This window comes from Vicugna pacos, chromosome 15, assembly GCF_048564905.1.
Source record: "Vicugna pacos chromosome 15, VicPac4, whole genome shotgun sequence".
NCBI classification, from domain to species: Eukaryota; Metazoa; Chordata; class Mammalia; order Artiodactyla; family Camelidae; genus Vicugna; species Vicugna pacos.
Genome location: NC_133001.1, coordinates 54,963,434 through 54,983,845, shown reverse-complemented (window position 1 = coordinate 54,983,845; position 20,412 = coordinate 54,963,434). Strand labels below are relative to the sequence as shown.

General features: G+C 51.0%; 1 protein-coding gene across 2 annotated transcripts in view; it reads left to right on the top strand.

The window, feature by feature from the left end:
- The first annotated feature begins 453 nt into the window (after positions 1-453).
- HPCAL1 (hippocalcin like 1) overlaps positions 454-20,412 on the top strand; it is a 96,584-nt gene continuing 76,625 nt past the window's right edge. The window contains exon 1 of one of the 2 annotated variants that reach the window (XM_072938212.1): positions 454-819. The gene's annotated coding sequence lies outside the window, so the exon portion shown is untranslated. The remainder of the gene's footprint in view (positions 820-20,412) is intronic. The other variant, XM_006197106.4, reaches the window with a different exon arrangement.

The following is a 20,412-nucleotide window of genomic DNA, read 5'->3' as shown; positions in this document are numbered from 1 at the left end:
GCTCATGGGACGGGCCGTACAGACATCAGAGGGGCTTAGCAGGCGGCCTGGGGCGACTCCGGCCTCTTCCTCTTCTGGGCCACCCGGGCTGCACTTCCTGCAGAGGACTCGGGAGGCGGGGAAGAGGGTGCGGGGCCGGACCTTCCCGGGCACCGCCTCCAGGCCTCTCCCACACCCTCAGACCAGAGGCCAAAGGTTAGAAGAGGCGGAACCGTTGGTGCTTGGCGCCGCCCCTGCCCCGAAATCCCCTCGGGGCAGGGACCGGGTCTAGGCCTCCGCTGGGCGGAGAGGCGCGAGAGAGGAGCCAGGAGCCAGGGTGGAAACTGCAGATGCCGGGCGCGGTGAGAGCCAGAAAGGGGCGTGGTTAGGGATGGGGGCGTGGCCGGAGCGGGGGTCTACAGGCGGAGCTAAATTTGGGGGCGTGGTCGACGCGGGGGCGGGTCCACAGGAAATGTAAGCGCCCGCCCCGGCGGTGCACCCCGCCTCCAGTCCCCGCCTCCGGGCCCCGCCTTCGCGTCCCTTCCTTCCCCCGGCTGGCAGGCGGGCCGCGGCGACTGCAGGCGGCGGACTGGCGGACCAGCGGACAGGCGGGCGCCTCCACCTCGCTCCCTCCCTCACTGACGGCTTCCTTTTGTCTTTCTGGGAGGCGATGAGCACAGGGCCGGCGCGGCGGCTGCGGGCGCACGGAGGCCCGCGCTCCTAGCCACCCTTCCCGGACTCGACGCGCTAGTCCCTGGCAGCGGCCCGCGCTCGCCCCAGCGCCGGCGGCGCGGAACTTGGGCTCGGGGAGCCGGCGGATCGCGTCCTGCTCCGGAGCAGGTAGGGAAGGGGCGGGCTACTGGGCTTGTGCACCGGCGTGCGCTGCGATCGGGCTCTCTGCGTGTGTATGTGCGTGTGTGTTGAGGGGGTTACTGTGTTTCCCTGCGCGATGGAGTTGTGAGTGACCGAGTACGTGGTATGTCTCTGGAATGGCGTGTCCTCGTGGGGATCCGTGTGTGCAGTTGAATGTACACATTTTGGGTTGCGTTTGTGGAATTGTGTGTCGGGGCGCAATTACTGGTGGGGACTGATAAGGGGAGGGTGTTGTGTGTGAACGGCTCTGCGTGGGGTGCGGGTGGCAGGGTGGGCGTGGGCGGTCCAGCCCTGAGCGCGGAGCCCCATGTCCCAGCCGGCCGGCGCAGTGCGGAGCTCCAGAGCCTGGGAGGACAGCTGGGATCCGAGAGGGCTAGCTCGGGTTTCGGGGGCAGCTCGGGGTAGCCCCTCCGGGAGACAGGTCAGTGCGGCCCAAGTGAGTCTCCTGTGCGCTCTGGCCAGGGGAGGGGGCCCGCGCGGCAGCCATCTGCTCCCTCTTCCCCAGGCCGAGGGGCGACAGACAGAGCCCTGCTGCGGAGTTAGGAGCCTTGGCATCGCCGTGACCCGCACTGCGACCTGGACCTGACACGCCACCTTCCCGGGCCGCGGTTTTCCTCTCTATCAGATGGGGACAGTTCCTCCCTCGGGGTCTGTCGTGACAGTTAAAAATGAGAACCACTAAAGATAGCTCTGGGCCCAGTGCCTGGCGCATAGTAGGTGTTATGTTAATTGGATTAGCGTCTTTGTTTTTAAAAATTTTTTTTTCCTTTATCGTGGGCGGAACTCTTGCGCCACACCACACCACACCCTCGCCCCTCGCGCGTGTTTTGTGTTTCTCTCACCGCCCTAACTTAACCGCGAAGCACCGAGATTCGAGAAAGTTTAGGCTGCCGAGTGCGTCTCCTCTCCGCGGCACCTCCCGGGCGGCGCCGCCACGAATGTGTAGGAGCGCGCAGCGCGGGGCGCCGGCCCTGCTCCAGCCCTGAAGGCTCCCGTGCCCGAGCCAGGGTCCCTCTCCTGGCCGAAGGCAGAGGCTGCGAGAGGCGGGAGCCCTTTTGTTCAACAAGTGCCTAGTCCCCGGGGTGTGCAGCTCTGCTGAGAGCCACGGTGTGAAAGTGACACTCCCCACAGAGACGAACCCCGGGCTCCCAGGGCACCCCGCCGGACCTGGTCACGCTGAAGGCTGCCCCCTTTTCTTCACGGCCACCACCGATTACCCGCTAGGAGCATGTTTGCTAGGATAGCACGTCCTGCCTTGGGCCTTGAGATTGAACACCCTCCCCTCCGACCCCCGCCTCCACAGTCATCCTCCACCCCCTTGATTAGCCTTACAGCAGGAGACTAGTCCCACACCTTAATTTTTAAAATATTTAATTTCAAACCTACTACTCATTGAACTGCAGTGAATGTGCACACAGCTCTAACCACGATTCACTCTCAGGCAGAGTTCCTGCCAGCTGCACCATAGCGCTTGCTCAGACCCAGCAGGGCCAGCTGGCCAGGGCTGCCCTGCTGCCGTCTGCCACAGCTAGTGATTCCTTCCCTCCCTCGCTGATTTCTTCCTCTTGGGACTCTTCCCATTTCCGGGGCTGGGGTGTGGGGGCTGGGGCGGGGTGGGGGGGGTGAGGGGAACCTTCACCAAGGGAGCAGCTGACCTCATGGTACATGAGGTTCTCAAAATGAAGCTCTGGCATGGAATGGACAGGGATGTTAGGAACATTGCGGGGCTGCGTCTGGGTCTGGGGTGCCTTTCCAAGTATGAGGTGTTCCAGGTGGGTATTCTCAAGGAAGCTGGAATCCTGTGCAGGCTTTGATGACACAGGAGCAGAGAAACCTCTGGTTTGGATCCTTTGGTTTGTCTTCAGCCAGGACCAAAGCCCTGAGATCTCAACAGTGATGGCAGGGGAACCGAATAAGCTAAGTTGTCATCCTGATTTGGTGTCAGGGGCACATTTAGAATGCAACCTGCTTTTCCTGTTTCATAAAATGATTTTATATCCCAGAGGAATAAAGGCTTTTGATCTGAATCCTATTCTCTTCCCCGTAATCAGATTCAATAATGATATTAAAAAAAAATCAGTCTGGCTTTCTCTGCTGAGAAGACAGACCAAAAGCTGTTTTATCCCCCTAGTTAAAATCAGCCCTTTGTCTCAAGGAAACCAATGTTTCGGCCCAAGATCGATTTATGTTTCACTTTTGAAAGCGTCTGTAATTACCAAACTCTTGAGGTTTTATTGGATAATGTGCCAGAGGGAAGGGCCAGGGGCTCTGCCTCCCGCTTGCCATGGGACGTGATGCCACATTCCAGCGTTGCCTGCTCCCTTTGGGTTCTGATTTTGTAACGTGGAAAATAGACGTCAACGTTCGACAGTAACTTGGGAAACTTGGCTTTGGGAATCAGATGCCAAGAATAAGAATAAGTCAAAATCCCAGGAGAACAGAGATTTGCCCCAACTGTAGCCACTAACCCATTCATTTCCAGCGAGCCCTTCGAGAAAGAGAGACCCTAAGAGAAATAAAAAGCTTGGACAAATTCCTCTAGAATTTATCCTCATGTCCCTTTCTGGCCACAGGGCTGTGCAGAATTAGGGATACAAGCGACAGATGAGCGAGGAGTGGGCTCTCCTTGGCCCACACTCCCCAGTCTGGGCCTCGTACTCACCAAGCCCCATTTCTACCTAGAGCTGCTGTGGAGTGTCATCTGGGGAAGAGGTAGTGCCATCATCCGGGGCTCACACCTCCTTCCGTCAGGAATCCGCATGCACAGTTCCAAGGGTCACCATTCACATAAAATACCAAGGTGGGTGTTTGTGCATCGAGGTAGTCTGTCTCCTATAACTCAACAGGCCTTCCCCCCAAAACTTAATTCTAAGACCATGCGTTGCCACTTGTAAGTGGTGACGTGCCAAGGTCTGATCATCCAGGATAGTAATAAGGAGCCCCAGAATTTTTTGGCACCAAAAAGTAAGCTCCTTGGCAGCTGAAATTTTATCTAGGTTGGGGATTGGGTTTGTGTGAGAATTTAGCACTCCAGCAAGCCCTAAACCATGCTTGTTTGCTTGAGATAATGCTTCCAACGTATGAGTTGCCAGCCCAGGCTTGATGGGGGATTATGTGTATTTTGCTAGTTTGTCAGCCCTGATGTCATTGTGCTTGGGGTAGAGGGCACTTGTAGACTCTAATTATGCTCTGCTCTGATGCTTACCATTCTCCCACATTCTCACTGGGTTTCTTCCACGTGTTCATGCCCACACGCAAGGCTGTGCATCTCTGCTTCTCACTCTTGTCCTCTTCCCTTTGAGTTGAATTTCTAATTAAGGGATGGCGGAGAGTAACTGTATATGGAGATAGCAGAGCGGGCTTCGGGGCTCTTGATGCCACTTGCCCCACAGAAAAGGATGTTTCAAATCACTTTCTACCGAAAAAAACAATCCGCTGGAATATAATGGTGTGGGTTTAATGTAACTTCAGGTAATCAATACAGTTTGTCAAGTGGAACACTTCTTAGGCACTGAGCAAGGTGCAAGTCTAGAGAATTAAAAAAAATCTCCTGAAAAGCACAGTAAATCCTTTAAGAGAGCCCTATCTTGGTCATGTTGTTTCAAGTAAAATTGAATGTTAGAGGCAGGTCTGCATATCTTTGTGTTTATGAGGCGTGATTAACTAAAGACACTTTCTGAGAGACCTCAGGCGCCTTCCCCTGCCTGCATCAGGGCAGCAAAGATGCTTTCTTTTACCGTTTCTTTTTTTTTTTTTTTTTCAGTAAGCCCAGTGCACCCCCTGCGTTTGCTAATCCAGCGGCTGTGTTTTCTGGGTGTTTGTTTCTTTTTAGAGTTTGATGTACAGCCCAGATTGGCAGGAAGCCAGGAGACTGGGGTGGGGGTTCCGGCATCAGCCCCATCTGCCTCATTAGATGAGAAGTCTTCTTGGAGGACCTAGTGATGGATCTCTGACCCTTGGCTAAGAAACATTCAGGATTGTTCAATTCTTATTCCTTGGATAAAGCAGCCATGATCCTGAAGACAGGAAAAAAGCTTTTGAAGGTGTGTAATTCCCCTCTCAGAAGTCCTCACCGATTGCCAGAATACCCTGTTGCCCTAGCCGAAGTCTTCCCTTGCTCTGTGTCCCCTTCAGCAAGGGAGACCTCCCCTTGGTCAGGCACCTGCTCTCACGTCTGTGTGACGGCAGTGGCTCTCCCACAGCTCAGACCCAGTGCAGTTCGTTGTGTGGGCTCCGCATCACTACACATCAAAGCAGAGCCCAGAGAGCCCCCTCCACCTCACAGGGTTTCTGGCCCTTCCTCCTTCTTTCTCCATCAGTCCTCTGTGGCCCTGGTATTCCTCCTTATCTCCACGCCACCTCTTCCCGACGCCCAGCAAAGCCCCATCCCTTAGCCTAGAGCTTGGCTTCCAGTTCCTTCTCTGCTGTCATCCTGTTGTCAGGTCAGTGTTTAAAACAGATTTCGTCATCTCCCTTTCCACCCCCGCCACCCGCTGGTTCATTCTCTTCCTCAGTAAGTTCTTCTGGAACACCTGCTGTGGCCTTGCTCCAAGCTGGGCCCTTAATGCTGGACACAGGCTTCATCCCCGCCCCCTCGAGCTTGGTCTTGGGCTGGTGGTGGGGAAACCATCAAACAAGTTGACACCTGCCCAGGAGGGCAGCTTTCACCCTGGGCTAGAGCCCCCTGGGCTAGAGCTGGCCTCCAGGAGAAGCATGTCTAAGCTTCTAAGCCGGCCTGGGAGGGGCTGCGGGCCTCTGGAGGGAGGCGGGGGCGTGGAGCGGCTGGAGGGTGAGACCAGGCCGGTGGGCACAGCGTCTGTCTGCTCTCCCACCCAGACTTAATTCACTAAACTACTCAATCTGTAAAAAAACTTTTTAACTAACAGCTTTATTGTGGTATAATTTACATATCATAAAGTGTACCCATTTAAAGTGTACTGCTCGATACTTTTCAGTAAGCTTACAGAGTTGCGCAGCCGTCACTGCAGTCCCGCTTTAGAGCGGTTTATCCCCTTGCTGGGAAGCTCGCGTAACTGTCACTCCCTGTTGCCCCTCGGGCTGAGGAAGTAGCCAGTGCTAGTGCGTGTGTGCGTGTGTGTGCGTTTGTGCGTGTGTGCGGCGAGCTCTGACACAGCCCACAGGCCTTACTGGCCTCTCGCAGCACCTGGGATACACCCGGAGCACACTGGCTGCACTAACTAAAGTTGCCTCCCTCGTGTTTCTCTGGTGAGCTCCTGAGTATCCAGTCAAATGTTGGAATTTCAAGTACAGGTTCTGTAATTGTGTTGTGAGGCCTCGCTCCGAATCTCGTTTCAGCGGGAACACATGAGGCACATGGGATCAAAGCCATCTTTTTAAATGAAAATGTCGCAGATGCCCAGAGCCAAATAAGTAGCCGAAAGCTATGGACAGAAAGTAGAGGAACCAAGAAGTAAACCAAGTGGCTTTCTCTTCCACCACTATTTGACTGTAAGGATGTGCCCCTCTGTGACTTTTCCTGCCGTTGGCCCCCAAGCAGGCCCCCCTTTTTGGGGCATGAGTGGTTCACGATACAGCTTCATTTGCCCCTGTACCTGGCTCACAGCTGACCAGGTAGGAGCAACCATTTAAGCGTATGACCTGCAGAGAGGCAAATAGATGAAGGCCCTGAGGGAGGGAGGGGGTGAGTGCACTTCTAGGCGTCGTGTGTTTCCGAAGCCTCTTGCGTCATTTTTGTTCTTTGAGGAAAGAACAGAAGAGGAGAACTCATTTTACAAGCATGCCACCTGAGACTTGGAAATTGTATACCTAGTGTGTACCGGTTGGTCTGGGTCCAACCAGTGTGCAGACCACTAGGTCATGAATAGGCTCTCTCCCATGGATGCAGAGAACTTTCTCAGTGGACAGTGAGAGCATCTTGTATCTTTCTGAAGGTTCATGGTTGTTAGAACCTGCTTTGTAGAATTTCCCAGAGGAAAGACCGAGGCTGGGGCCAGGCAGCCTGGGGTTCCGGGAGGTCTCTGCTCTGTTGTTTATTGGCTGAGTGATGCTTTCTGAGCGTGAGTTTGTGCATGCGCACAAAGGGGTTCCAGGCCCCCTCAGTCTCATGAAACCTGGATGTGGAGGACCCGGTTAAGTCTGGTTGGTCACGTGTGGGCGGAAATGGAGGCGGCTGCAGTGTTTCTTCCACCACTGAGCATTTCTTTTCAGATTTACGTTGTTGCGCATATTTCAACCCAGACTATACTAGCAAGGCACATGACATGAGAGCCTGTGAACGTGTGTGCGCTAAGGATCCTGGAAGGGACCCAGTGAGGGTCATGACTTGGAGTTTGGGGAGCTGCCACGTCAGATGCCCCAGCTTCCGCTTCCGCAGAGCATCTCTCAGGCTCCCTGACGCAGCCACAGTGACCCTGAACTTGGGGGAGGTCTGCACAAAGAGATCTGCAGGTTTTTCCTCGGACACAGGGGGGCCCAGACCTCTCAGTCCCCTCCCACCTCAGGCGCTTGGAAAGCATTTATTGAATTTGGATGCGTGCTTGCCCGTGGGCTGAGGGTGACTCGTGGGAACGTTGGCAGAATGATGGTTCTGAGCAGCCGTATGTGTGCATCATAGCGCCGTTTTCCCTCCAGCAGTAGAATGCTCAGGTCTCTGCTTCCTTCCTGTGCAGTTAACAGACGTTTCCAGAAAACAGAATTGATGAGAGCTCCCCACCCTTCCCTGTCACTCCCGTCCTTTCTCTTTGCTGTGCTGTAATCTACTTTTAGAGGGACGAGAGAATCTCTCAAAATCAATCACTTGGGTTTAAAGACAGTCATTACCAATGTCATGCAATTTTCTGTATTTCCGTGTGGGTGTCCAGAAAAGCCGAGGGACTGGGCCCTCTCCCCCTCGCTCAGCTCTCGCCGGATCGTGGGGCGGCGGTAGCAGGAGTGAGGCTTTATTAAAAATCCTTCAGTCATGTGGTGCCAATACCATGCCTGGTGACTCAGCCTGGGCAGTCGGGCTCACTTCCAGGGGTGGGAGATGGGGCGCAATCGGTGGCTGCTCTGATTTGTTTGGGTGTCATGCTTCTTCCTGGTAAATAAAGGTAGAAGCAGGCTTCAGACAGATGCTAAGGTACGGCTTTCCTTTATGCCGGAACTTTGGCATTTCTTATTCTCTGGGGATTGCTTTTTCTTCTTTCTTTCTAAAGATGGTATAAAGAATTGCTGCTTTTATTAGCCTGTGTTCTTGGTGATATGCTCTTAGCTGACCGAAAAACAATATGGCCTGGCTGATTGTTCTCAGAGCTAGCTGTAAAGTCAAAGCTTATGTGCTGGCGTATTATTTTTGCCATTGTTGGTGGGAGTGGGGTGGGAGAGGGGACGTATAGCACAGGTAAAGAATTCCAGGTTCTCTGGGCCAGGGACCCTCAAGCTGTGTAAAGAGTTCCCTGTTTCTCTGACTCCTTCCCTCTGTGTGTTGTCCGGGACTAGTTGCTGGCTTCCCAGTACAGCCACATCATCCTCATCTTCATCCTCATTCTCACCATTATCATCACCATCACCATCATCATCACCACCACCGTCGTTATCCTCACCAGCACCCATCACTGTTACCATTATTGTCAGCATCATCAGCATCACTGCCGTCACTGTAGCCGTCATCATGATCATCATCACTGTCATTCAGTCTCAGCACTGCTTCCCAAACTTTGGGCCACTGCGTCACATGACCCGTTTCTGTTGAATTAGCTGTTCTTTTCGGGGGATGCCCTCGACTGTTGGGGGCACTGAGGGGGAGTTGCAACAGGATGGTTGTAGGCATAGAGAACCCAAATGCAGGTGGGTGATGGAATGTTACTCTGAAGGTAGCCTCATGACAATAACTAATCTGAAAGATTCTTGGAAACATCCCACCTGTGATGGTTAATTTCATGGGTCAGCCTGACAATTTTATGCCGAGGTAGCTGTTAAAACATCATGTATGGGTGTATCTATGAGGGTGTCTCTGGTAGAAATGCATATTTTATTGTCCTCAGTAGACCGAGTAAAGAAGATCACCCTCACCAACGTGGGTGGGTGTCACCCAGTCCAGTGAGGGCCCAGATAGAGCAAAAAGGTGAAGGAAGAAGCTCTTGAGCTGGGACATCCATCTTCTCCTGTCCTTGGACATCAGTGCTCCTGGTTCTTAAGCCTTTGGACGTGGACTGGGACTTACACCACTGGTCTTCTTGGTTCTCTAGTTTGTACATGGCAGATTGTGGGACTTCTTGGCCTCCAAAATTGTGTGAGCTAATCCCTGTAATAAATTTATCTATCTATATATTTATAGTCATCTCCCTTTATCCATGGTTCCACTTTTTATGGTTTCAGTTACCTGCGGTCAGCCATGGTCCAAAAATATTAAATGGAAAATTCTAGAAATAAACATGTGTAAGTTTTAAATCTGGTGCCATCCTGAGAAGCATGATGAAATCGCGTGCTGTCCCACTCTGTCCCCCCGGGATCCCTTTATGCATTGGCATCATCTGCTCGTGACATCCAGCCACCAGCTTCTCGATGATGCAGTGAGTGATCCAGGATGAGCTGAGGCAGACGCCCCTCCTTCTGATGTGTCACTGGAAGGTCAGCAGTAGCCTAATACTACGTCACACTGCCCGCGTTGTTCACCACACTCTGTCTCCTCACGTGGGAGTTGTATCATCTCACATCATTGCAAGGGAGAAGGGTGAGTACAGTACAATATTTTGAGATAGAGAGAGCATACTCACACTTATTACAGCATTTCATTATAACTGTTCTATTTCATTAGGAGTGATTGTTGTTAATCTCTTCCTGTGCCTGATTTGTAAATTAGGCTTTATCATGGGTATGTGTACAGGAAAAAAAGCAAAATAAGGTTCAGTACTGCCTGCAGTTTCAGGCATCCACTGGGGGTCTTGGGATGTATCCCCCTCGGAGAAGGGAGGACTACATAAGATGGAAGCTGTATGCATCTCTTGTATTGCAGCTGCCTGTCTATCTGGGGAACCCTGGCCCATTCACCACCTGTCTGTTCAGGCCCAAGAGAGAGCCAGTGTCACGTGTTCTGCTAAGCTCCCCTTCGCCTCTCCAGGGAGGACAAATTGGGCTCTCAGCTGGGTTCTCCAGGCCCTTTGCTGCTGCTGCTCTCCAGGGCCTGACCTGGCAAGTTGGGGACCAAGCTTGTCCACTTCTCCCAGGGCAGTGGGCATCTTTGCATGCCTGGGACATAATAGATGTCCAGATGTGTGGCCCAACCACCGTCCTCTTCTTTCAACTGTAGGATGGTGGGTGAGTTGAATTATTTAAAACGTGACACCTCAGCTAAGGGGCTTGCTTGGCAAGCCTGAGCGTGTGATTGGGCAGTTCAGGGCTCTAGTACTGTTTTCTGTGCTGTTGCTGATGGCAAGTGTTTTACACACTCATTGCAGTTGCAGGACAGAGGGCAGGATGTAGGTCAGTGGTAGAGTGCATGCCTAGCATGCATGAGGTCCTGGGTTCAATCTCCAGTACCTCCATTAAAAATACATATATATATAAAATAAGTAAATAAACCTAATTACCTGCCCCTCCCTGGCAAAAAACAGTTGCAGGACAGTGGTCAGGAAGCCATCTTGGCTTTATGGGCTTGCAGAAGTCATTAATGCCTGGCTTTCCCTCTCCAGTTCTCAGTTTCCTCCTTTGTCAGGTGCAGCACGGGACTGGATAACCTCTTCTCTCTCAACTCCACCACTCAGGAAAAATGCTCAAAAGCATAAACTTGAGTTGTAGGGTAAATCCAACGTAAAGCGCGGAGAGACTTCTCACGGTGAAACTGACTGCAGCAAAAAATGAGCCCTTCAGGGAACACAGACACCTTAGCAATGGCCGTCTGAAGAGCTGGCATCACAGTTCAGAAGAAACCGCTAATCCTGAGGAACAGACTTGTAGAGCACAGACTGGAAGGAAGGGGTCGGGCCCGGGGGTCCTGAAGGTAGGGAGATGAACTCTGTGTATTTCACCCACCCATCTGTCCACTCAATGCCTTCTTCTAACTTCCTGTGCTGGGAATGGTGCTGTGTCTTAAGGAAGCTGAGATTGAGAAGGAGAGTGATTTCAGTGGGATATTCGCTGTGGGAGCACGGAAGAAGGTTGGCAGTTGAGCTGAGATCTTAGGCTTTAGATTCAGGGCTTTACTTAGAAATCATTTACGATTCCTTTAAGAGGACACTCGGGCAAGAAGAACCAGGGCTTAGGATGTGGACGATACCCTCTTCTGTGTGATGGTGCACTTCTTTTCTTTCCAGGAGATTATACCTCTCACGATCAAAGAAACTGTGGACTCAACTTCTTGTTTTGACTAATTGTGAATTAGAGAAAAGTCAGAATTAGGGAGTACTGTAGAAGATAAATAACTGTATTCTTTTCAGACAAAAGTATATATATCGATGCAAACTCCTGACCAGCTTTTACCTCAAGCTGGTCTTTCTAATGAATTACTAAGCGTTCTTTGAAGTTAGCATTTGTGGTAGTAAGCTAGTAGGTATTTGCTAAAGGGGTTAAAAATAAGCAGTTTAAACATCTCCTAAATATGGAGCTGGGAAGTAAGATGTAGAGCCATATAGACAGTTTCATTTCATTTACTTTTGGGAGGAAAAAAAGTCAGAGAAAATAGATGGGGCGGAAATATACCAGACTGTTAACAGCAGTCGAATCTCATGGGATCTGAGTGTTATTTCTTTTATGCTTTTAAAATATTTTCTCTACATTCTAAATTTTCATCAATGGGCATGTATTAGTTTTGCAATTAGGGGAAAAAAAGTGTTTTAAAAAGGAACCCCAAGAATGCATTCCTCTGATAACCTTGTTTATTCTCTTAATTTGCTTACCAAATTATCTTTATAGTCAGACTGGCTGGAACCCACAAATTCCATACTTGGGATGATTTGAATTAATGCAAGTTCATCATACTACATTATCAGAATTTGTTAGTCTCATCTAAAGTCAATACTGAGTAATTCTATTAACTTGGATATAAAGAAAAATATTCTGACTCTTCCAAGAAATTCACCATTTCCACATGGCAAGGATCAGAGTTTGTTTGCGATCTAGAATGTGTTTCTCCTTTTTTGCTTGCTTGAATTTGGGTGTGCACTTTGCTTCTTGACCTGGAAGGAGACTTCGAGGCTCCTGCCATGTTGGTGTTGGGTTTTTTGATGAGATGGTTTGATGTCCTCGCACCACCTGTCCCGAGTTTCCCTTCTCTGTTCTCATCACCAAATGTTCGCACAGTGGCCCTCTTCCAGGAATGATCTCCTTCCTGTTTGTCTATCAGCCTGATGTTTTTCAGCTCCCTTTTTGAAAATAACTTTTTGGTTTCACGGTCCCTACCCTTCCGTCCTGACTCCCCCGAGTGAAATTGCTGGTCTTCAGCTCCTGTGAATTGGAGGATTCCTGGGGGTGATCCTTCCCCACCGCCTGTGCTGTTCCTGCCTTGGGACCGTGGGTTGATGTTGGGCCGACTTGGGTTGACTTTGGGTTGATCGTGGGCTCACGCTGGGTTGACTGTCCCTGCTTACTGGCTGGTGAGCAGGGCCATCTCAGCCCTGGTCAGGGCCGTGCCTGGTTTTTGGTGGCATCCCTCCAGAGGCTTCTTAGGCTGTCATCCCTGTCATTTTGCAGAGGGTTAATCTGTCTGAGCCCAGGATATAGAGTCAGCAGTGGAAAGTTATGAAGGCGAAGCCAGCCATCAGAGAAATTGGCTAATATGAAAGATTAATTTCAGAGCAAATGAAGGATGCCTGGGGGCTGGGCTGTCTCTCCAGGCAAATAATATTGCTATAAAATGTGAGAAGCCAGAGGTTGCCTTTGCTACTGGCTCAGTGCCTGCTTATAGTTTCCTGGATTAAATTCTTTAAAAATCGTATGTTTATAGTCTGATGTCCATATTTATGATGTTAGAAAGAAAATATAATTGTCAGCAAAATTACATACACATCAGGTAAATATTTGGGGATCTTCACCATGAGGAAACCATATTTTTAAAAAAAAAAATTAGTATGGCACCCGTGTTCAGAAATTGTTATTTTTGAAAGCTGGGTCCTTAGGTTTTTGTAAGATTCCACATGGAGGCAGGAAGTAAGCTCTCCTGTCACTGGAAACAGGTAGGTTACCATGGAGACCAGGTGTGTCCCACTGGTTTCCTGGGTATCCCAGTTGTTCTGGGGATGGAAAGAATAAACCTCACTTTCTGTGATATTTCTGAAATTGTGTATGTGAATTAAGTTTTTCTAAACAAAGGGCCTACGTTTTGTTGACTTACACAGAGATTTCTGACATAATTTTGCCCTCCGTTCTGTTTGCTTAGTCATTAACGCTGTGGAGCCCTAACTTTCCTGCCAAAACACTTAAAATGCATCAAAGGAACACCTATCCCCAGACAATAACCAGAACAAAGTCTTTTAATAAAGCCAGGAATGCTTTCTTTAGTGTGAATGAGGATTACCCTGTACAATTCTACAAATTAGTTCAATAATTCTATATCGTATGCCAAGCCTGGCTCTGGGCCTTGGGATACAAAGATGACCAGGATGTTGTGGAGCTGATATTGTGGTTGTGACCCAAGACAGCAGGAAGCTGAGGAGGGGCCTTGGGCTGACCTGCCCTGGCTTACACCATCGGCCCCTGCCAAACAGTGTGGCCTTGAACCCGTCTTACTGCCCTGGGGGGTGAGTGGGCCTGCCTGTTGGAGGGATGACACTGTAACTGATTTGTCTGACCCGTTCTTACTCACAGGCCTTCTCCAGAATGTAGAGCAGTGCTTTATCAATCTGCTTATCATAATTTTATACACTAGAAAAAATCCCATTCATGCCCATTTGTGTGTCCTCCGCCTAATAATTTCAGAAGGCAGTCTGTTGTTGTTAACTGTTTTGAATGCTCTTTGTACTTCCCGGGTCTTGTCAAACACCGGGCAGTTTCCTTTCTCCTTTCATCCAGTTCAGTTTCAGCATCCTCCGACCCCATGGAGACAGAGCCTCCCCCAGCACCAGCAGCTGGAGGCCACGGTGGGCGTCCCTGCCTCTCTCTCCCACCGTGTGCTTCTTTGCAGTCACTTCATCAGCAAAAGGCACGTCCACTCATTTCTTTCCCTTCCTCGGGTTGGTAGCAATAAGCAAAGGCCTCCTGCAGCCCCACCGCTGGACAGCCTGCGTTGCACAAGCTTATTAACTCGTGGGGACCTTGAGTGGGCTTGTCACAGCCTGAAGAGGCTGCACGTGGGCATGGAACAGAGTCAGTAGCTGTGTTGGATGTCAGTGATACTGAGCAAGTGGCAAACTTCAGCCTCTGTGTGCACCGTGATTGACTGGAGAGCTTAGTCTTACAACCATAGAGGATGTTGTGGACTGAACAAGAAAACAACCCTCAGGCTCCAGGTGCCCTGGGCTTAGGGACATCTTGCCTTGTTGAACTCCAGTTTTAAGGTTACTGCAGACTGGAAATATCACTTCCTGATGTTGCACTGACTTCCTTACAACTAATGGACAGTGAACAGACCATTCTTTTTAAAGGAAAAAAGGCACATCTATCACTCTGTCCCTATCCTGCTCTCTCTGAGGCTCAAACAGCATCCACCTTTCTCTTCTCCATGCAGGTCCCTTGGGTCTCCTAAACATCTGTTTCCTCATCTGTGAGATGGGAATTATAATACCTCCCTCCCAGTATTGTAAAAATGGCCATTACACTTCTTGTGAATTCTAACATGCTTTATAAATGTAAGGACCATCATCATTAGCATTGTGATCATCGCCATCATTGTCATTATCATCATCACCATCATCATTATCATCACCGGCATCATGATCATCATCATCACCATTATCATCACCATTGTCATCACCATCATCACCATCGTCATCACCATCATCATCACCATCATCATCATTATCATCACCACCATTGTCACCACCATCATCATCACCATCATCATCACCATCACCACCACCAATCTTTTTCTTCACATCCAGCTGCCCCTGACACACGATTGTCTAAAACAATAGGGTCTTTGTGGCTCCCTTTGTGGAATCTGAGTCCCCAGTCTTCTGCCCTTTTCCTTTATCTGGTCTGGGGTCAACCTGTCATTTTCATTTTCCTCTTGCAAGATGTTAGCCCACAGAAGAGGCCCAGTGAAAGTATTGTCCAAGCCTCACAAAGGACGTGGAAATTCGTGTATGCTCCTCTGTCTTCCTGGGACATCAGCTCTGCTCCATCTTTCCGTCTGCCAGGCAGGGGAGTCACTGTGTGCGTGCTGGGACCTTACCACTTAAATTAAAGACACTTGTGGATATGGACAGTCAGCTTGGCTCAAATCGGAGCATATATTTAGCAAGCAGCTCCCGTTAAACCTGCTTCTGGATTACAACCAGCTATGTGGTCACCTTTGTCAGGGACAGAGGGGCAGGGTAGGGTGGGGACTTGGTGTCAAATTCTCAGGGACTTTTTTCCCATCTGGCTTTTGCCTTGCTAAGGGAGGTGGTCCTGGCGGCTCCCCATTGTGGGCCCTGGGTCTTGGATTATGATGCTCAGCACATCATTTGAGGAGAGGACCACTAGCCACATGCTAACCCTCCTGTCTGGGGTACTCTCTTGCTCCTTGCACCCTCCCAGAGCACCCTGACAGCTCCCAGCCTTGCTCAGGAATCACCTCCTCCAAGAAGCCTCCTGGGCCTGCTCAGGTGCCTCACTCTTCCTGAAGTGCTGCTACTCCGGCTCCCGTGGCCCTGCCACCTGCAAGGTTCTGGTCCTGGCTGGTCACCTCCCAATGTGTGTTTCATCTTTCCTCCAGGGCAGGGGCTCCAGAGAGTGGGGGCCGGGTACTGAGTAGTTTCCCTTTAAGCAGAGACTGGGCCTGGGAAGAACCCCTAGGTAGGGAAATGTGCCTTCTTACTAGCTGGCCCTCATTCATTCATTCATTCATTCATTCACATAGCTCCTTCTGTGTGCCAGATTCCGCACAGGAGAATATCCAGCAGAAGTCCTGCCCTCTCAGAGCTTATGTTCCCAGCTGGGAGCGACAAGCAGTAAACGAAATAAGTCAATATGTAGTATAATGTAGCAATACTTAGAAGGTGCTAGGACTGTGGGAAAAATAAATGAGTGCAGGGGTGGAGGTACTGGACAGAGGGTGAGTGAGAAATGAAATTGTAAGCAGAGTGGTTGAGAAGGCCTCATGAGAAGCTGACATTTGAGCAAAGACTGGATAGAAACGAGGGAGCTGGGGGGGATGGCTGGACAGGGAACAGCAAGTGCAAAGGCCCCTCTGCTCAGAGGCTGGACAGCTAAAGGCTCCACCTTCCAGCCAGGAAAATCCAGTGAGTTTGGACCAGTGAGATGTCACTTCAGGGCTGCTGGCATGCTCTCCTGTCCCTGCTCCCTTCCTGAATAAAAAGCCAAAGTCCCGAGACAGAAAGCTTTTGGTCCATCCATCTTCTTCCTGCCTGGAAAGCAGAGGTAATTTGTGGAAGTAGGGCAGCCATCCTGTGATCACGAGGCCGAAATCCATGTGCTAAGGATGGTGGAGCAGAAAAGACTCTAGGCCCTTGGTGGCGTTCTTGAGCTGCTGCCCAGGCCGTGAACACAAAGAAAACCTTTTCGTGTCCAAGCCGCTGCTTGTTGGGTCTTAGGTTGTTTGACGGAATGTCTAAAACAGAATATACTGTTCCGAAGTCGCTCAGATGCGCAGGCAGGCCCTGGAGACATTCTAGCCCTGCTCAGCTTTCCTTTCCCTCTGTCCTACCCAGTTGGTCTCTAAGTTAGTCTTGAAGATTTAGATTCCCCAGATCGGTCCCAGTCTCTCCAACTTCACTGTTCCCGTGTGGCATTCACATCACCTGCTTGCGTTATTGTCAGTTTCCAGCCCGTCTCCTCACCCAGCCTGCCCCCAGCTCCCCCTCAGACCCATTCCCCGCACCAGCCCCAGCCCAGCACCAGTCTTCTCTAATGTGTGTTGGTCACATTGCTCCATGCTTTCAAACCCTTGCTTGCAGAGCAAAGTCTGAACGCTAAGTGTGGACTGAAAAGCCCTCCTTGTGACCCTCAACCCTGCCTGATCTCTGGTCCAATCCTTCATCCCCCATGCTACATCTTGAACTCCATCGACTGGCAGTTCCTTGTCATCCCATCACTCCTCTGGGCCTTTGCACATGCTGTTCTGGCTGCTGGGGATTCCCCCCCACCCCCAGCAAGCATTCACACATCCTTTAAGAATCAAGCAGGGCTTTTCATGCTAGTTGATCCCCTTTCCTGTGCACCTGACTCTATTGTCTATGTTAGAGCATCTCAGGGGAAATGACATTTAAAAAATACATCTTTCTTCCCAGGAGACGGATCCCACGAGAGCAGAGACCAGACGTGGTTCTGTTCACCTCTCTGGTCCATGTTGGGCTTTGCATCAGGCCTGGAACCAGCCCTTGCAGTAGACGGATGTTCAGTGGATTGTTGCGGGGAGGGGTGGGTGACTGAGGCAGTTTACAGGTGTTGCCCTCCCAGGTGAGGTCCCGCCCCTCCCACCTGTGTCCACATCCTTACAGACCCGGAAGTGCCTTCTCCAGGCGTGAGCCCCACCTCACTTACAATGATAATGAAAATAGTAAACACTCAAGTAACTGGCACTGTGCTAAGTGCTGTACACACTTTACCTCAGGCACTGACAATTGGCCCACATTCATTCATTTCAGTAGGTGGTTATTGAGGGCCTACTGTGTGCCAGGAATTCTAGGCACAAGGAATACATCAATGGGGGGAAAAAACACCTCCCCCTGCCAAAAACAAAACAACCCTCTGTCCTCGTGGAACTAACGCACACTTCCATTCTTGCTACTTTGCACACCTTGCACTAATAACACCAAAAGCATTTTAATCATTAATTTTTAAATGGGATGCAGGAGCAGTCTAAAAGATGAATTTCAACATGCAAAAGTTCCCGCTGTCCTCTCAGAAAAAAAAGAGGGGAATTAAGCCAAATGTGCTTCCAGCAAGTCAATGAAGACTTTTTCCAAACACAACAATTTTAAATTACTAGCTTTCATCTTGCTGTTTTAAGGGTCCCACTATTAAGAACTCATTCACCCTGTTGTTATTAAGGGTGAAACCTAGACGTCTAGTTATATATAAGCCAATTAAAATAAATTAAATGAAATGCTGTTTCATTGTAATGTTAATTTTGAGCGCTGGATCAATCAAAGGTTGTGGAAATGCCAAAGTTGTTAAGACTCTGGTTGCCATGGCGACAGCGCTCCATCTCCAGTGGTCTGTATGGCAGTGACTGCATTTCTCTGGGCAGGGCTGGAGCTCTCTGCAGTCAGGTCTGGGTTCAGCCAGGCTACCCGTCCCATGACTTTGGGAAGAAAGTCACCTCCCCTTTTCCTTGCTTTAGGGACGGTCTGTCTGCATCTGTGAGTCTAACAGAGCCGTTCCTTCCGCAGTTCTCAGGAACTGCTGCATTAAGGTTCAGGATTTCTCGTTAGCCCTGCTGGTTTTCAGCCTGCATTTGGGGGAAACGTGAATAAGAGAATCAAGGGAAGGGGCAGAAACTGCTCCCTCTCCTTCCTCACCTTTCTTAACTGACCTTTGATGAAAATGGAATTCTTTCTCATCATGGCCAACGGCCAGTGAATAACTGGCTAAGGATGGTTGTTTGTTCTGTTTTGTGTGTGTGTTTATGGAGGGTGGTGGAGGGAGTTGTTGGGATGAACTCAGTGCTTTTAACCCTTTGGCTGCCGTAGTCACATTTTCTCAGGGATTTTCCTCTGGGCCCGCCATTGTTTCACAGATGAGCACATTGGGATTCAGAGGACAGCCTGTCCAAGCTCTGGGGCTCTCAGGCAGCTGGGCCAGGATTGATAGGGGCTCCCGGGTGCTGGGCCAGGATGGGCGGTCTCCATGGAGCCCCAGAGGCCCCTGCTTCTCTGCCTTGCCCTGTACCAGCTTCTGTAGAGGGCTGCTCAGAGTGGGTCCCAGCCATCCTCCCTTGCCAGCATCCGACTGACGAGGCCTCAGTCCCCAGTCCTGGGCCCTAAGCTACTGTGATGTTTCTTTGGGGAGTGTCCTGCAGTGAAACCTCCTCAGGGTGTGTGGTTTTAGGACATCATGAGCCAGAACTGCTCTCCTGTCCGGGAGGAGAGCCCAGGAGTGTCTGCTCGGTGGCACCGGCCTGATTCACCATGCCTGCCCTGTGGACCTGCTGTCTCTGCTTCATCGGCACGAATTAGTACCTTGATCCTGTGGTCTGGTCCTTGAGATCCGACTGGCCTTTTCCCATCTTTGGGGGGCAGTTGTTGGGAAATGATGAAGTGGAAGGGGATTTTTAAAAACTCTGTGCAGGAGACAGGTTGTCGCACTGACATTTAATTGGCTGCAGAGCGGCTGAAAGTGCGGCCCGGCAGAAGGCAGAGGAGTGAGGCTGAAGGCTGGACGTTGCCACGGGCCTGCAGTCGCAAGACTCCACCTCGGTGCTGGCACCGATCGCCTGCTGGGTGCTCCCCGAATACGTCTTGGACAGAATACAGGGAGAGGCAGCAGGGCGCACTGGACAGCCTCGCTCCCGGGCTTGCTTGGGGGTGTGGAGGTGAGTTAGCTTAGCCATATTCTCTCGGGGTTGCTCCTCTAGTAAGTGCGGAGGGGCTCTCCCTGCTTCACGGGTCGTTGGGGCCACTAGCAAAGGCTGCCCCGCGAGCCCCAGCGTGTCGCTGGGAAGGAAGGAGGTTTCAGTGTGGGTTGAAGGAGCCTGGCATGTCATCCTCATCATCCTTGGGCTCTTAAAGCAGATAGGGGGAACTCTGGTTAATCCTGCTTTTGAAATTTGACTGACCCCTCTTTGGGGGTGGGGGTTGGGGTCCGGTGGTGTGGGCGGAACGCCTGGGCTGGGAATTCGCAGCTGGTGTGTGCGGGCCTGCCTGCTGCCTGCCTTCCCGCCTCCGCGCCCCAAGCCTCAGTGTCTTCTCCTGTGAAGTAGAGGAGGCTGCCCGCTCTGGCCAGCTCGCTGGGGAGGGTGAGACTCAAAGGGGAGAATGGGAGAGAGGCTGGCCTGAAGTCTGTGCCTGAAGCCTGTTGAGCCCCATGTGAGGTACTCACTGTCCTTCTCAGCAGCAGCGCTGATACATTTATGAGACATGTGGTTTCATCCCTTGGGGAGAATTGGGGCTGTGTCACTTGACACATTCTGCCTTTTATAGACCACTTGCCCCTTTTCACCGCTCCCCAGGCACTTTGAAATTGGCCAGGGCTTTCTAACAGATTCTCCAGGCCCCAGACTGGGCCACCGGCTATCATGGCCTCTTGCCCCAGATCCACACTGTGTTCCAGCTGGGCTGGACCTTTCCATCCCCCAAATGCATCTGCGAGTCCTTCCAGCCTCCAGCTATTTGTCTTTGCTGTCCCTTTGGCTCAGCCCCAGGCGTTGACTCCTCTGAGAAGCCCTCCTTTGCCAAGCTGGAGCGGACCCTTTGTCTAGGTGGCCAGGGAACACTGGGCTGACTGCTGCTTTAACGTGTGGACCCCACACCTTAGAGGGGGAGAGTGTGAGAGCCTGTCCACTGC